The 17,866-nt window shown below is 41.0% G+C and overlaps 1 long non-coding RNA gene across 2 annotated transcripts in view; it reads right to left on the bottom strand.

Annotated features, from left to right (window-relative positions):
• LOC144075029 (uncharacterized) overlaps positions 1-17,866 on the bottom strand; it is a 150,744-nt gene that overhangs the window by 51,968 nt on the left and 80,910 nt on the right. The window contains exons 5-6 of one of the 2 annotated variants that reach the window (XR_013300451.1): positions 6,302-6,392; positions 5,107-5,179 (exon numbers count right to left, since the gene is read on the bottom strand). The exons of the other annotated variant lie outside the window; for it this stretch is intronic. This is a non-coding gene — a long non-coding RNA (uncharacterized LOC144075029). The remainder of the gene's footprint in view (positions 1-5,106; positions 5,180-6,301; positions 6,393-17,866) is intronic. 2 annotated transcript variants of the gene reach the window in all.

The following is a 17,866-nucleotide window of genomic DNA, read 5'->3' on the forward strand; positions in this document are numbered from 1 at the left end:
AGAAGCGCAAACAGATAATGGGAACACCAGAGCAGTAAGATTTATGCAAAAATAAAGAAAAAAAACATTCAAACCGGGATATGAGCATTATTTCTGAAGTTAAACATTCCGAAGAGTATATTTATGTTCAAATTTGTGTGAATATCGTATTTCAGTCAAATTGAACGCAATCACAGGGTTAGGGATGAGGAGGTCAGCAGATTATATTATCCTATGCTCCATCATTAACCCCTTGCGCCACCTGCACCCCTAAACCCTCCCAGTGTCTAGCTCTGTCTCATCGTTGTTCGTTGCAGCAGGGTAGGGCAGCCTCATGGTTGGAGGGTCCCAGCTGTGTAAATGTTTTCAGTTGCTCTGTGACTACAGCGAAGTCCTTCTTTTTGATCCCGTGCCAAGACAAGCCTGGCCTTGGTTGTTTTTGGCAGCTGCCGGGAACGAAAGAATGTCAGCGTGACTTTAAAAATATGACGGTTTATAATTTGGACCACGGAGTGAAAACTGAGCTGCGGGTACAGTTTGTGATCATCTAATTATGTTGCTCCCTCTTCTTCAATAATTTCCCTCACAAAGCTAACCCCTTCTTTTATTCTTATCCAGGAATGAAGTTGTAAAGCTGCTTTGTCCCATGTGAATTATTTTCAGTCCACATCATGGCTTTGCGCCCTGCTGCATTACTTCTCATGTGTTTCCTCACATCCTTTCTGAATCTGTTCCAGTTTGTCAAATAGCAGTGGCTTGTATCAGCATATAATATCGACTGTACAAATAAGGCATTTGGAAGGGGATTTGGGGATGGTGGTTATACTTTTGGATTAAGTTTGTTTATGTGTGGCTTGGTCAGTCACTACTTTTTTTTATATAGAGAGTAGCTTTGATAATGATTAAAATCTTTTTAAAGTTCAGTGTACCAACCACAAATTAGTAGTAGTATCTTTTTTATGGAGAATCACAAACAATTCCAGCACTGTTTTGTTTAAAGGTAAGCTGATTAATTTATTTGACTATCGATTTTGGAAAATTTGTGGTGGCGATTCATTATTTTAGATGAAAACCAAGAATACTAACATTGCCTCACGTTGCACACACCACACAATCGCCTGTTTTTGTTGCATGTTGAGAAACTTGACACTGCTATGGGAATTTCATTTGTTTTAAAAAATGACATTAAAATCGTGCCCACTCTTTCACTCCAACTCTTCATTAAGGCAGTGCAGTATTGTTGAATTTTTCTGCATTTGTCTGGCTTTGTCTAAGTGTTCCAAGTTGACAGTGCCAACATCAATAGAGGGTGGTGAGGGGCATTTCTCCCACACAAGTTGGTATAAAATCCTGAGGCGAAAATCTGAAGAATAGATGTGTCAAATATTTAACAAATGACTGAGTTTTTAATCTGGAGCTCAAGGGAATGGCACGTTATGATAAGGCTCTTTTTTTTTGTTTTCCCTTGATTTGCATAATTTCTCTGGAGTACATGGACAGACTGAGTCGGCTTTATTTGGGATCCCCACTGCGATTTGAAACGGAGCATAGAATTATAAGAAAAACCTCAAAGGTGTCACACTAGCCTAAGCTAACCAGTAAAGATGAATGTTACCAACAACACAGCTACTATTGTTCATTTGTTCGTCCTTAATGGCGCTTTCTTTCTCCGGCTAATTTACCCGTTGTTTCTGAGGTTATCCAATAATGGTTGTAGACTTAACCACAATGAGCTACAAACTGAAACGTTTTAAGCCATTAAACGAAGTATACGGGATTAGAAATGTCTAATTTAATCAGAGGTCCACTAGTGCGAATCTAGCGATGTAGAGGAAGTCGTTCATTAAACTTATGCACAAGTGCATAATTTTTCAGCAAAAGGTTCTAAATGCACAAATGAGTTAGTCTAATCACTGATGATGTTAAACATATTGAACGTATTGCTTACTGCAGTAATGCATGATTAAATATGACCTGCCAGCTTGAAGATGAATGATTGCCTCTGCGTTGTAAAAAGCAATAACTGTAAACACTTTTGGCAGCAAATAAAGTGGCTCAAGATCAACAACTCTATTGGACCTGCAGGGCCAATATGACTTACAGTATGAAGCATTATCCTTTCTCCTTTATTACTGCCAGCACCAACCCTAGTGCATGAAACTGACTTAATGCTCCCAACAATTCTATTTAAAACTCACATGTCAAATGCTTTTAATGGCTTGGAGGTTAAACGAAGGAGAGCGAGGGATGGAAGGGAAAAGGGGGTGGGAGCCACACTGAGTGCCCACGATATAGTAAACAAATTAAGTCAGACTTTATTTTGAGGGGTCAGCTGCACAGAGCATGAGATGACGTCTGGGCTCGGTGTCAGTTGGACGACCTTTATGCGACAGTGCAGCCCTATCTCACACCTTAATGAGGCAATAGAAGGCAGGGGAAGACACCAGAAGGAAAACAAACACTTAATGGGGTAATACAACAAAACAAATGATTTTTAAAATCCTGTTTTAAAAGAATAAACAGCTTCAAGCATAATATAGATGGAAGGGGTGAGACTCTATGTGTGTGTGAGTGTGTGTGTGTGTGTGTGTGTTCTTCTTTAAACCTGGCAGAGCGGAGGCTGCCACAGACATCATCTTTGCATTTGCATATTCATGGCTCAATTTGCACTTGGCTATGCAAATGTATGCAAACATCGTTTCAGAACATTTCAAAAATAGAAACCAGCATTCCAAAACGACGTCGTGCCTTTTAATATGCAGCTGCACAAGGAAAATAAAACGAGGGGAAAGGGGGGAAATTGAATGGTCCAAACAACGGCTGAATATTGGATGCAATACTGAGGGCGTTGGTCCAATCATGTGCAAGCAGGTTAAAGGCAGATAAGCTGGTTGTTAATTCTAATGTAAATATGTGATGATTAAATGTCACTGTACTTATTTATCATTTTAAATTCCCTTCTTGTGATTCCCATGTGTACTGAGCCATAAAGCCCTACCAAAAAGTTACAATGTTTATTTGCAAAATCCACAGGCCAATTTAGCAGAGTAATTAGATTTGGATGAATTTTGATTTCACTACAGTAACATTAAAAGAAAAGATAATTATATCCGCATTGCTCACGTTAGAACTATAGACCATCTTTTCTATTGAACATACTTTCAAACATACCAATGGAGCTATTTTCCTCAAGCTCATCTTATAATGTTGGTTTATAGTGAAATGGTTACTTTTGATAGAGAATGAATGGGAATGAAAGGGTGCAACAAAATCTTCTACTTTGCTTAAATCCTATTCATCTGCTGGGCACAAGGCAGGGAAAGCAGTTCCCTTGGCACGGGGTCTGTGCGAGGGGCCGCGTGGGGCCCTTGAGAGTTTTATCTCCTCTCCCCGCGCTCCTTAGGATAAACAGCTCCACGTGGAACACTAATCTTTCCTTTCCTTTGCCACACTTTTTGTCTTCCCTCATATCCAGGCATATCCTCTTCCCCCTTATCCTCCCCCTGTCCTGCAAACGGCAATCAGCAGCCTGTTGAGACTTTCCTCGATGTGAAACAAACGGTTCTCCCAGGAGGCGCTTGTTAAACTCTCACCACATTTTGAGTTTGGTTCTGCTGTTTTGCAAAATGTGTTAATTTTATGACTTTCAACTCAGCCGTAAAAGCAAACGCTTCTCTAATTAGCCGGTAGAGTGAGGTGAATGGCAAAAAAATAAAAATAAGTAGACATGCCACCACTTTTGTTGCCTTAATCATATTTTATGAGTGAGACCAATGGGTCTTTTTTCCCACTTTTTGCTCTGCTCTTTCCATCTTCATCGGCCCAGATTCAGATATTTGAACTCTGTCCTCTGTTTAATCTTTGAGTTAGTTATACACCTTATGCAAGCACCTTGTTGCTTGTTTTGCAGTTCTACAAATATGACACCGAATACTTAACTGTTTAACTAACCATCAAATTGCCTAGACACATTCTCAATCAAGCATGTTGTATTGTGTTTTTCCACTGCGTGGTTTATTTCAAGACTGCTCATTAAGAGTGCTGATCCCCATTTATTTTTGTTTTTCCAGTACAATGAAGCAGTGCAGGTGTGGAAGAGATAAGTTAATTCCCATTCCAATGAGCGAGAAAAGGTTTTTTGAGTAGAAAAGTGGATGCTGCCTCTATAAGATGGTTTTAAGTGATCAAAATTTCATGCAAGGCTGCAATTGGTGGTATAATGTTGCTCTGTATGAGTGTTGGCTAATGACTGCCATGTGTGGACAGTGGTTTTTGGAAGGGGATTTTGTGGAGGCAAGGGCTGGGGGTCTGAGACTAGGCCAAACTCAAGTAGACACTAGTGAGGTCTGGGGAGATTGGAAAGCTGAGCGGAGAGAAGTCTCGCGGAGGGGCTCCAGAAAGGACAGCCATATGAGATTACAACATACCTAAGAAATGTGCTCGTCGGGAAAGTTTGTGTATTTTGGGAAGTGCTCCAAATTTTCCACAGACAGCTTTTTATTTTTTGGGTTATCTCACTCTACCCCCACCTCTCCCTCTGCTCGTAGTTGGGACTAATTGCGTGGCGCAGAGCCCGCTGAGTCAATAAGAGACAGTCTGCTCCCTTTCTTTTTTCCCTCCTTCCCTCACCTCTCTTTCCAAACATTCGCTGATAGGGTGTGTATTTTTCAATGTAAAGGATAACATGTCTGTATATTTTTCAAGCGCGAGGGTTCAGGGTTGTTTTGTAGGTTTAATTTAAAAAGGATGACATCTTGAAGAAGGGGGGAGCCAACATTTCCACTTTGTGGTTGGCGAAAAAGCGGCGCAGTAGCAGCATTGGTTCTTTTGAGGGAGGGTTCAATTTATGTCAATAAAAAGCAAACAGGGGGCACTTATGTTGCCAAATGCTAAAAAGAGGACATTGAGATGTTTGATTGAATACGAGTATTACTTAAGTAATTGCAGTGTTTGTTGACATTATTTTCAGTAGGGACACATCAGCCTCACAGGAATCATATCACTTATTCAGTATTTTGCCACACGTTCTGTTTCGCCTAAGGTATCAACTCCGTTGATGTCACATGGATTTTAAACAAAAATCTACCTCGGAGCAACAGCACTATTAAGAGGGGAAATAGGCCATACCTCCACCTGCTGTTCAGCTTGAGTTCTTCACACATGAGCAGACACTGTCTTTGCCGTGGCGAACTGCAGTGGCCTGCAAACACATGAGCGGCTTTCATCAGATAGCCGAAGGGCACGAAGCACAGTTCTGTCTGTGGCGCAAACTGCCGGACTAGACTGCACTCTTTACGCCCGTCTGTTTGTTCACTTCTTTCAAGCCACTAGAGTGAGAGAATTGCCTTGGACAAAAGTTTCCATGCTATCCTTGAGCCTCTACTTTATTTATTTCGTTTAATTTTTCAAATAATGTGATAGTGTTGTAACCCTCAAGACCAAGCACGGTACATTTTAAGGGACTTGGTCTTGTCCCGGTCTCAACTCCCAAAAGTCTAGGTCTTGTCTCTTGACAAAAAGAACAAAAAAACAAAACAATTCTGAACCCAAGAAACTATATCTCATCAAATTACTATGTAGATGACACTAAAATTTTGAGTGTTGGTAGCAGCAAATTAATGTATTTTATGCAAGCAGAGAATCAGCTTTTGAATGGTGATTTTGTGTTGCATACTCAAAATAAATGCACCCGAAGGAAGGGAAATGACATGACATGACATTATTCTCCATGACTCAGGAAGCGGTTTGCGATTTTTTTCTATTTCGTCAGCCTGTCAATCTCAATTAAAAGTTCTACTTTATGAAAAGCCCTTTAAATTCAAATCTATTCAAATGCTTAAGCTATTAAAATACAAAATTTGTCAGCACTTGATCTCTTTTCGCTTGTCCAGTTTAACTAATTTTCTGGACAATAAGCAATTGCCCCTTGACTGTGTTCTGCAGAGTCCCCCCTGAGCAGTAAGTAAATGACACAGCGCCCACATACACCAGCCTATCATCCCTGATGCGTCAGGACTTGCTGTGTTCACTCTCAGGCCCAACTCCGCCTGCTTGACCTTTCTAACCCGACCGCATTCCTTTCTGGGGTGATTGGCAGCCCGTGCAAATACAACACAACTATGACTGGCATTAAGAGCCACTCGGTGCCCTCCCCACAATGGCCCTGGCCCCTCCCCATCAACAGACGCTGAGCTCACGTCATTGTCCGGTTACATTGGCCTTTTCCCCCTCCAAAGTTGGCGCTTCCCTGGAACTAGCCCAGAACTTTTGTGGGTCCTGTATTGGAATGTGTGACACGTAGGCACGATGTCTCTCTGTTTACCTGCCTTCCCTCTCCACCATGTCTGGGTTTTTTTCTTCTTCTTCTTCTTTAGTGTATCTGTCGGCATCCCTGCTCCCCCTGGCAGTCCCAGCTGCGAACATGACATAGTTTGGATTTTTTTTTTTTTGTTTTATTTATTCTTCTTTTTTATTTATATATTTTTTTTATTTTACAACCCACAAAACAATATTCTATTTGCATAAATTTGGTTATGTAGCTCAGTCTTTCTGCAATGTCACAGTCAGATCTCTTTGCCTTTAAAACTGAAAGGTAAACAGCTTTAGGTGTTGTTTGTAGGTTGACTTGCCTTCATGGCGTGACAAGGCCTTAGGGCACCGAAATGCATTGCGCTTCTGACTGTGTCAAATCTCTCAGGGCGGCAAGGACCCCAGTCAACTTGTGTTGTCTAATGTCACACACCAGCAGTAAGCCGAGTCAATAAAATGAACACCTGGTGATCAAAGCGCTGACAAGGATGCTGGATGAAATTCCAACTTACTCCGCAAAACAGCGCAGCAAAAGGATGAAAATGCTTTGCGCATATCTCTTCCCCTGCAGCATTCTACGTGATTGGTAGTAGAACAGCTCGGAGGTATTTGGATCATTAAAAGATCTCAGCACTGAGCTTGCTGAGTACATTCCTTGGGAATATTCCCTCTTGAGTTCCATGGACGCTAAACTTTCTCTCGCCTCCCTAATCTGTTATTCCTTTTGTTCATTTACCTTTTGTTCTTTTCCTTTATATGTTTGCCTCTATTCTTTAATTGCTCTTCCCACCCAATGCGGGCCCTGTCTCTGTGCCCCCCTCCCATGTCCCAAGAGAAGTAAGGAGACGCGACCATGTGGCTTCGCTGACAATGACATGAATGGCCGTGGTGGCAGGGCCACCTCTCTGAGGACGAGGATACGTGGGGGGGTGGAGAGAGGGGATGTGAAGGAGGAGGAGGAGGAGAAAGGATGCAGAGAATGAAAAGGGCTGGGAAAAGATGAGCACAGGGAGCTTGAGTTCAGCCCTTCTTTCTCCCCCTATTCTCCATGCTCAGGGAGGAATCCTACCCTGGGTGGTTTTGAAATGGAAGGTAGGCTGAAGAGAGGGGAGGGTAGCTGACTTTTAAATTACAGAGGACAACAGACACCTAAGAGGATCAACTATTACAATTCTCCACAAATGTTAAAGTCTGAGCAATGTGATGCACTGTAAGCAAACGTCACTTATAGTATCAGATATCTTCTGTTTGTGAGTTACCACTTCATTTGACTGTCTAGAATAAATGTACCCTATTTTTAGGCCGTCCTGAGGGTGAAATCGTGTAATTGCTTACTTTGCTTTTTACAATCTTAATGTTATTGGGGACGACGCTAACTAAAAATGCTACTTCTCCGTTATTTGTGGACGGGTCGGAATGACATTTGGTAGGTACGTTTAAGGCATGTGTATGCAGGGATCCTTGAGGCTACTTTTCCCCCCTCAGGGTTCATTGATTACATTAATTGCAGAATTAAAATTGCTACTCCTCCATTATTCATGGATGGATTAGACTGAAATTTGGTCAGGCCTATATATTTTACGGATGTATAGAAAGCAAAAATATATATATTATATATATTGCCATTTCTGTCCTGATTGAGAGGTATGAGTATCTGATGTCTTTGGAATGTTGGAAACTGATATCCAGCACTACAGCATTCCAGTTAAAGCATATCCACATAATGTGGCATTCTAAGTAGTTGTTTCCCTTACCAAATATTGTTGGTGCGTAAACAACAATATGGCAGCTACTGAATGATTGAACTCTGAGGTCCCAGATGAAGAGAGTTGTAAAGACAGCCATAATGATGATGATCATAATAAAATATGAGGTTGGAGATGCTAATAACATGCAATAAAACAAGTCCATTCCCAAATTATTGTGTCATCAGGCAACGTGTCAGAAGAAAAAAGCATCCCACTGTGAAAGATCAAATACATAAGTGTTTAATGGAATCAGCATGTTCATATAGCTGCATTTAATCACTACACACCTCCGCCAAAGCAAAAGCAGGATATCTAGAAAAGCCAGGCGAGTATAAGACGATGAAAATATGAAATTCGTGGTGGAGAAGGGAAAGAACCCCCTCCACACACCACCACCAAATGACTGCAATCTCAGACACACTACTCTATGCCAACTAGTCCACAGCACACACCATCACATCATTTTTGTTTTAATAGAATCACTTAAAACAATTAATTACCCCCCCACCCCTTCACACCTCTTCTTCACACCTCACACCAACACCCTCTCACACTCATTCCCCTGCGTCGCAGGAGATACAGCCGGTAATAAAAAGGCATTTATTGGACGATTTTCTGGAGGCCCGTTGGTTATTAACATGTAAATTAAATCATCACAGCTGTTCCATTTTCAATCAGATGGAGTTTGAGAGAGGCAGGACGCAGACGAGGACACCGCCGCACTGATTTTATTACGCACACCTTCATTAGGGAGGCCAGCAGCCATGGGTTCCACCACAACAATCAACCTCAAGACAAAATACACAAAGCTTCTACTTGCATGTATACTACTCCCATAGGGTAATGTTGAAACATTAAAAACTTATATAAATAAGTAAAAAAATAAGTAAAAATGTGTCAAATAAATAACTTATATAAATAAGAATCACATTATTGCCAATTGGGGAACTAATTTCAATACTTAGCATAAATATCCTAACACTGCTCTTTTTTATGTTTTAGAGCACTTAGTCCAGGATTTATTTTTTTATTCTTATTTTTTAATCAACAACTTTCTATTCTACATCAACTCATTCATTGCAATTGCCAACAATAGTCAACTGTTTTCAATTGGGATTGCTGCCCTGAATAATCATGTATAGCCACAACAGTACAGTAAACACCAGCTAACTAGTTAATTAATTAAATGTTATTAAACTTGTTGTAGTCATAAGAAGATTGTTAATGTTACCTGTGTTTCAGTGTTCTAAGTGGTAATATGCCAAAGTTACTGTGTGGTCAGTTAATTCTCAGAGCTGATCTCGTTCATCAATCACTGTCAACGACAGCCGCAGTATGCCTTTTTATGTGTTTAAAATATGCATATTCAGTTCAAGGAATGTCTAGCCCTCCTAATGACCGTTCCTGTTTTCTCCAATTTCTGGGAATTGCTTTTTTTCCACTTCAAATGGCATATAGGATTTAGGGCACCACCTGATGAGAATCACTTTGAAAAATGTGTCATTTGATCACCTGCACGTCCCATTGAGCATTCAGCTCATCTTCCAAGCATCTAACCCAGCGTCAGAGTCGACATTCTTTCTACGGTAGGATGGATCAAATGCAGGCTTACAGGAGCAGAAAGCAACTGAACACATTCAGTTCCCTCTAGACAGGTTATGGTTGCAATTAATAAGATTGCCAGTTTGGCGCAAATGCAACCAGTGATGGACTTTGTGCCTGATCATTTTTATAACGTATGTATATGTTTAAAAGGCCTTTGAGAAGAAGCAATACTTGGATGTGCGGGTCAGCAAGACTAAGGATCGTGATGAAAGATTGGTAAGTCTGTGTAGAAAGGTTAATGTTACCTACAGAAGGCACTAATAGTTTAGCTTTGACAATGGCCTGTAGGGAATATGGTGGAAACCTAATAGAAACTAACTCATTGACTCATAAAATATACGTTCTCAACTATTTCATTATCACTGAGACCATCTTACAGTGACATATATCAACAGGGTTGAAGTGTATGGCCTTTTCCCCCTCTTTTTCTCCTCAACTCAAAGGCCTGAGAGGATATTGATCTTTCATTTTTTCTGAGGAAGAATCACATTATTGCCAATAGGGAATTAAGTGACACAGCCCTATGGAAATAAAAGCATGAAACCAATGGGACGTGGCTATAAAGTAACGTATGTCCACACAGGAGATCGATTTATCTTCCTAATAAGTGTAAATGGATCAGTGAATTTGCAACATATAGAAAATTATGTGCACTCTACCCGTCACAGAGCAAATAACTTTAAAGAGGGGAGGAAATAAAAAAAGTTATGACCAACGCCTTATAGGTGTTAATAAAACGTTATAAATGCATTCATATTTTTATAGGGTATTTAGCTCCTCCAAAATGATGTTCCTACCAAATATTGTTGAAGATCCAAGGATAAGGAAGGTGAGGCTTGTGTGACGATGAAAAACAGAAAACGAAGTGTGCTTGTGTGTGAGATAATAGACTGACCTGAAGTCTGCCAGTATACCAGAAAAGCCAATGTGAATAATAATAAAACTGTAGTCACGGGAACAGAAAAGAAGAATGATTAGGAAGATTATTTAAAAAAGAAAAATATAAATAAGACATTATGTTTCTGCTCACAGAAATATGGACGTTTACTATCTCGTTGATCCCCGTGATCGACCGAGCAAAAACGAAAAACAACAACAGGAGCAACACTAAAAGGAGATGCATAATTTACATAGATTAATCATTTTAATCCAGGCAAATTAGCATATATATTTGAATTAGGATTTAACCGCCTTGCGGCCTTGTTTTGATTATTTCACGATGACTGCAAACCCTGATCAAGCTGAATGGAATTTTGTCTTGAACATTGCTACACTATACTTATAGTGGCAAATGGCGATATGCAGATTTACCTAATTACTAAATGGATTCTACTCTACTTTTCTATGCTTTGATGCACTAGCTGAGCACTTTGTCTTTAGTTTATATTCACAGAAGCTTATCACTATAAGTCCCATCCTACAGTTAATGCAAGAGAATAAACTTTGGTGGAGTTTGGCAGCTTTCCCATTTTTCCTTCTGAACAATAGAAAACGATTCCACACTTCCTCCTCATCTTCATGATAATTGCAGCCAGGATCATCGACTTTATCGCCGTAATTTGCCTCATTAGCTAGTATAACGATGATCCTCCTAGAATATGCCCCAGTCTTAAGCAATGCAGCTATATTCAAGGCCGTGCCAAACCCTTTTAGCAGCGGAAATAATCTTCAGATCCCCCACCTTGTAAACAGCGCAATTAATCGGCCCTGGCATCGGTTTTATGACTAATTTTCCTGTGGTGCAACAAACTTGGCTACATGTCATATTGGTTTATTGTTGTGGCACTGATAATCAATAGCATGGATGCTGGGATGCTGTGGCAGGCCTGTTGTGAATTGATCTACCGTGGATGTAAAAGATACTCCCGCCTTCAAAATGACAGGCTGCATATCATGAACTTGTAGTCTGTTTAACCTTTAGAGGATGATGTAGCCACACGCTGATGCAGGTTGAAATACAAAAGGGAATGCACTAACTAATAAAGGCTGTTGTTATTTTGTATTACACAGTCTTTCCAAAGCCCTAAAATGTGAGCGTGTCGAGCGACTCATACCAGAAGATTTGGGACATGTATTAATCCCCTCCTAGAACTCAGTACCCCAAGTTCCCCCTCCCGTCTAAATGGATGTAAGCCCCCCACCTCTTGTGTGACATGCAACGTTGATTGTGAATTTTATCACATTGATCAAGGGCTGCTAACTTGTAATAATTGGATGTTAAATTAAATCGCTGCCATCTATTCCTTTCCATCTCAATTGTAATTGTCATTGGGTGGCACTTAATATAATATATGAGCGATTGTATTTTGCGCAGTGAAGCATGACTCCGATGACTAATGCTACTTTTGGGCACATGGCATACCTCCATTTTTCAGCCACCGCTTTTAATGTGTGCCAATACGAATATTAAATGGACGTAGTTATTGCAAAGGACAGAAGACAGTGCTAAATATGGCTATGGGCTCTTGAATGTGAAGTTTAGAGGAAAGCAACTTGCCAAATTCAGTCCTTCAAAGTCCTAAATGTTCGTGTACAACAGTGTATGAGCCATTTATGCCATTTTATGTTCTTTACGTTTCTATGCTATGGGTGCCTTTTTTCTGTTGTCTCATCGTGCCAATCCATGTATGCTGTGTTGTCACCTGACCTAAGAGTGACAGAACAGAGTCCTTACCCCTTATTATGAGAACATGAGGTCAAAGGCATAGCCTTCTATGACAGACACCTCCTCACTTCTTGACCTTGTCACTCCTCATCTATATGAACCGCCCAACATCGACTACATGTTGCAGACAAGGACGCCAAACCACTGGAGCATCTGCATCATCCACAAAATTCACTCTTTAGGGTGAAACCTCTAGACAAGGTATTTATTCCAAGAAATGAAAAAAAAGGAGGGGGTATTTATGCTTTTCTATGGAATGAAATTCAAACTGTGTATTGTTTCCTCAAATAAACTCTTACACGGAGGTGAAAGCCAAAGTATTAAATCTGAAAAGAAACAAGTAAATATGCATGTGCCGAAAACACATAAACAGTCCAACATTCTAAGTGATCTTGTGAAGGTTAATACGGCAGCAAATTATCATATTCAACAGGCTCATCTCCCTCGGCTCATTAGCAGATGAACGATATGCCTATATTTAAAGAAGCATTGCACATTTGTGTCATTATAAAATGTGGGTTTACATTCATCTGCCAACAGAGATGCATATGCAAGAGGCAAAAAGGTGGGTCCACACCTAACCCTAGTCCCCCCCATAAACAAAGCAAGAAAGAGGGACACACACTGGCTGGCATGCCAGGCTGTGTGTGTTCTTAGCTGGACAGAAATGATCCACTATCCACCCCTCCCGGGGTGGCGCTCACTGACAGAGCGTATTCTGCTGCGGTGTGAGTGTGTGTCTGGAGCCTGCTCAGTGAGCTGACAGTCTACGAGCAAGGGGGCTGAGGGGATGGGAGGGAGGCAATACCAGTGGCAGTGATTAGCATTAGCATCCGTGGGGCACTGCAGTAGCTGCTGGGGGATTTTATCATATGCATGGCCTGTCTCTTCATTGGAAAGTGACAACCCCCCGTGGCATGTGGAGCTCAGCTCTGGCAACTCTAAGAATAGGCATCATAGACACATTCCTACTTTTAATGTCCCTCCCTCATCTGAAATATCACAGTTAACTTCTGGTTTTAATGTTTCATTCACAGCATCCAACAACTAGAATAATTTTCACACGACAATTACTTCCCCTTGTGTTCATTCAAAATGACTACTTTGTTCAAATCATACGCTTATTCAGTTGAGTCATGGAGGGACGTACGAGTTATCCTACGGTTTGGCCATGGTGGAAAGATTATTTCTTACCCCACCTTCCACCCTCGTACTGGACTAATGGAATCAATGGATGGTTGCACATTTAGATTTTAATTGTAATATATGTTATAATAATATGACAGTGTTTTCTTTGGAGCTGAGGAAAGGTCTCACTACAGGTTTGTGATTTTGTTTAAAATAATCATCCAATATAATGACAGGTATCTCATTATGTGAAGTTAAATTAGATGGGTTTTATATCGCTAGATGAACTGGCTGATGTTTTCCACAGGAAAATAAATGTAGCACCCCATAAAGTTGTGAGGATGCAAATAAAAAACAAACAAGCTTGGATGTGTTGACTTTGACTGAAGTGTTTCTGCCTCCTTGGTATTGATTTCCAGAGAGAGTGTATTTCTCTGGCCTGAACACTTTACTGAACTACTTCCCACATACACAGATATTCACTTATAAAATTGGGACTAAATACTTCATTATTTGAAAAATTTATACAATATTAGCAGATAAATTATCACTTTAAAAATCTTTTCATGTATAAATCATGCAGATTTTGACTTGAAGGGAGCCGTTTCTGTGTTATTGATGAGGTGCTCGACTCTAATCAATTAGTAATTGGAGCATAGCTCTTAAATAATGTATTTATTAGATCTTGTGATGTGTTTGATGCCAGAGCCTTGCAGTGCAAGTACTTCTGAAGTACCCTAATGAGTCTTTTCTGGGCCAGCTCAGGGGAAATGGCACATCTCACTCTGTCATTGCCTTGTTTACAGAGAGTTGGCAGCTTCTAAACTAATGTATAAAGGATGGAACAAATTGTTATCATGCTCATATTAATGGAAAGGGCTTGTATTTGTTTCCATTCTGTTTGAATGGAATTTCATGGTCAATTTACAACTTCATGTTGTCTAAAAGTCAACTACATATTGATCACTGCCACTGATAATGCAGTGGTACAGCACATAACGCCAAGCCAGGGGTGTCCAAACTATTCCGCAAAAGGCTGCAACGGGCGCAGGTTTTTATGCTAGGAGAACACCTTGTAATCAGGTGCCGGTTGTTTCAGCTGAAACCAAGTTGGTTAAAAGGTCTGGGCTGGATCGCTTGGAGCAAAAACCTACAACCACAGTGGCCCGAGTTGCAGTTTGGACCCCCTTGCACTACACTCAAAATGACAGCAGCAGTAGACATCCTTTTGCACGGCCACCCAAAAATACATTGTTGAACATGCGTGGATGTATATTTACCAGTGAACCAATATTCCTTCAGACATTTTTCCACTGTGAACTAAGTTAGGTAATTGTTTGGAGGACCTGACAGGAAGAAGTCCAACGCCTGCCTGTGGAGAAACCTCTCGTGAAGACCTGAGCTGTTTAGCCAAAGTCTGTACCACCAGCCACGCTACGCACATCATCCATCATCGCCAGCCCAACTGTGTTTGTGGTCTGTCAGCAACATGTGTATGCGTGCACATGCGTGCTCCTCGAGTGTGTGTGTGGGAGAGCCCGGTATTGTTGGAGTGCCGAGGCTCTGCTGGCAGGGGTGGGTTTTAATTGGAACACCCAGTGAGTGGTATGAGTGCTGCTGTCACAATGAAAACTCCACAGACGGGCCCACACTGATTCACTCATATGGTGTGCTACTGTCTCCTGAGGGTTGTAGATAATAAAGGCATTCACCGCTTTAAATACCCATGCATTGCCTCGGTGTGAGTGTAGGTGTGCGTGTGCATGTGTGTCATACCTGCACTAAGTGCGCTCCTACATCCTATGTCCTAAGAGTCTACCAAATATATTCCTGTTGTCCGCACCGATTTGACAGCTAGATTGCTTAAGCATTAGGATATTGTTATTTTGTCAGGAGAGGTAAATCAGCATGCACAGAGTTGAGAGTGACGCACTGACTGCTGAGAATATTTATGGAAGCCTAGTGTCAATAGTGCTCACATGTATTATGTTTTACACAAAATATCACATGGGAATGCTGTAATGTTGTATCCTGATTTGACACGCATTCATGAACATTAAAAATGGGTATACTACTTAATGAGATTTAATTTGATAAAAAGCTCACTTTACATTGACAGTTTCAATGGTATTATGGTCAAAATAAAAACGTGTTAAGGTGCTTGTTTTATTTGTATTCTTATTATTTATACTTTGAGTACATCATTGCTTGTGGTTTTCCTGTCAAATAGTGTAGTATGCAGGGTTCAGTGACAAAACAATAGCATTATATGACAATAACCTATTAATCAAAATACTATTTTCCTCTGGAAAACAAATTTCTTCTTGATAAAGCATTGGATTAAATAACAGGGTGCCTACAATGTGAGTCAAAGTGTATAGTGGCTAGCAAAAGATTGACCATACCCACGGTCAATTTCGAAAGTCTTCACCTAACATGCAAGATGGGCTGAGAAGCCAAAGTTCCTTGAGAAGGGATGAGGACAATGTGAGAACCTCTCAATGGTGAGCCAGTCACACTAACCACTACTCCCCTATGCTGCAGTAAGTATTTTCCCTCAAATATCATTATCTTGTGAAAACAACCTGTCCAAACACCCCAGGGTGAGTTTTTCCTCTTTCTAGCTCCTCTAATACTTTGAGCAATGTACTTCAGACTCATATTCATCAACTATTATGACATTTGCTTTGCAGTACGTCTGTTACTTTGCTTGCTTTATCTCCCCAACGCATTTGAATTCAACATGCTCTCTCTCCTTCATACACACACACACACACTTTCTCTCTCTCTCTGTCTCACTCTCTCTGTCTCACTCTCTCTCTGTCTCACTCTATCGCTCTCTCTCTCTCTCACTCTCTCTCTTTCACTCGCTCTCCCTCTCACGCAAACACATAGACACACAGGCACACTTAAAGCTATTTGACCCTCCCCCACAAGAACAACCCAACACACACCCACATCCGATGTTTCAGTGGGAGTGGTGCCTGACAGGAACAAGTGACAGCTCCCTAATTACCTCCTCACTGTAGACGCTGACGCTGCCTGAGACACACTGCTCATTTTCCTCTTCCTCCATTCATCCATCCATCCATCCATCCCTTCCTCCTTCCACCTCTTTCTATCCCATCTATCCCCTCACTTTCCACCCTCGTCCGCCATCTCCCGTGTGGTGAATTATGCATGTCCAGGAACTCCCAATCTGCATTCACACCCAGAGACCAACAGTAAATGTTTCGGTCTTTTCTATTTTATTTTATTTTTTCTCCTGTGGACGTTGTTAGAATGATATTCTTGCAGTATGTTACTACATGTACAATATACTGTACATATTAAAGCTTTGGGTCCTTGATCAGCATTCAATTTTATTTTATTTTTTGGGGGGGCGGGGTGGTGTTTGGGGGGCAGCACTAGTGGCCACTAGGAAAGGCCAGTCATTGGGGCTGCTTATCTCCAAAACCTCCATGTTAGAAGGAGGAAAGAGGCCTGGGGAGACAGCATGAGCTCTCTAGAGGATGATAACATTCATTCTAGTCGCACCACACAACAGTTGCCCCAACTCCCTCTGCCACACCTCTACCCCACCTGGGGTGTCAGCTCAAAGGCCCAGATTGCATTTCCAGTTGACGCCTGCTGGCCCCACAGGCATGTTTTGTTCTAATAGAAAATGGAACCCTTACATCCCCCACCCGCTCAGCCACACAGTGTGATTGTCCAGTGGGAGGTAGTGCACAAACAGCAGTGCTATTGAATCACAAGTCAGGTTATAGGAAGGAAATGCTCGCCTGTGAAGGAAGGTGTTGAGATGAGGGTAGAGGAGAGGTTTGAAATGAAACGATGGGAAAAGGAAGAGGCCATGACATGGACCACTCTGGAAAAGAAAAGGAGCAAGAAGAGAAGCTTGAGGGAGACATTGGAGGTGGAGCTGCGTAGGGTGTTCATGGCATGCTGGCAGCTGATATTGTCATTGGACAGGTGTCATTCAAGTGGCATGTGAGGGCCATATGTACAATTTTGCACACAAGGATTGACTTCCATATCATATTGAGAACGGTCTACTCAGTTCAACTGGATTTGGCTACTAACTAGTACATGTTATACAGCTATAGAGTAAATAGTTTTTAAACTTTTGAAAATATTCACTAAAAAAACAGAATTCTAACAATATTTTTTTTCCCTTTAATTGTACATGCTTTGGCTAGAGTGACTTATACTCAGTTGCGACTTATAGTCCGAAAAATATGATATCTATAAAATAACTGACAGTATAGCTAATGCAATATATACTGTTTAAGAAAGAAGTCATTGGTAAATGCATTCACTAAGTTAAACACAGCAATACACATAATTATGGTAAATGAGCGTTATTAATATTATGCATGCAGCTAAATTATTATTAGCCATCTTTAACAAGAAAAATACTTTTCACTTTCGG

The sequence above is a fragment of the Stigmatopora argus genome, chromosome 5 (genome assembly GCF_051989625.1).
Source record: "Stigmatopora argus isolate UIUO_Sarg chromosome 5, RoL_Sarg_1.0, whole genome shotgun sequence".
NCBI classification, from domain to species: domain Eukaryota; kingdom Metazoa; phylum Chordata; class Actinopteri; order Syngnathiformes; family Syngnathidae; genus Stigmatopora; species Stigmatopora argus.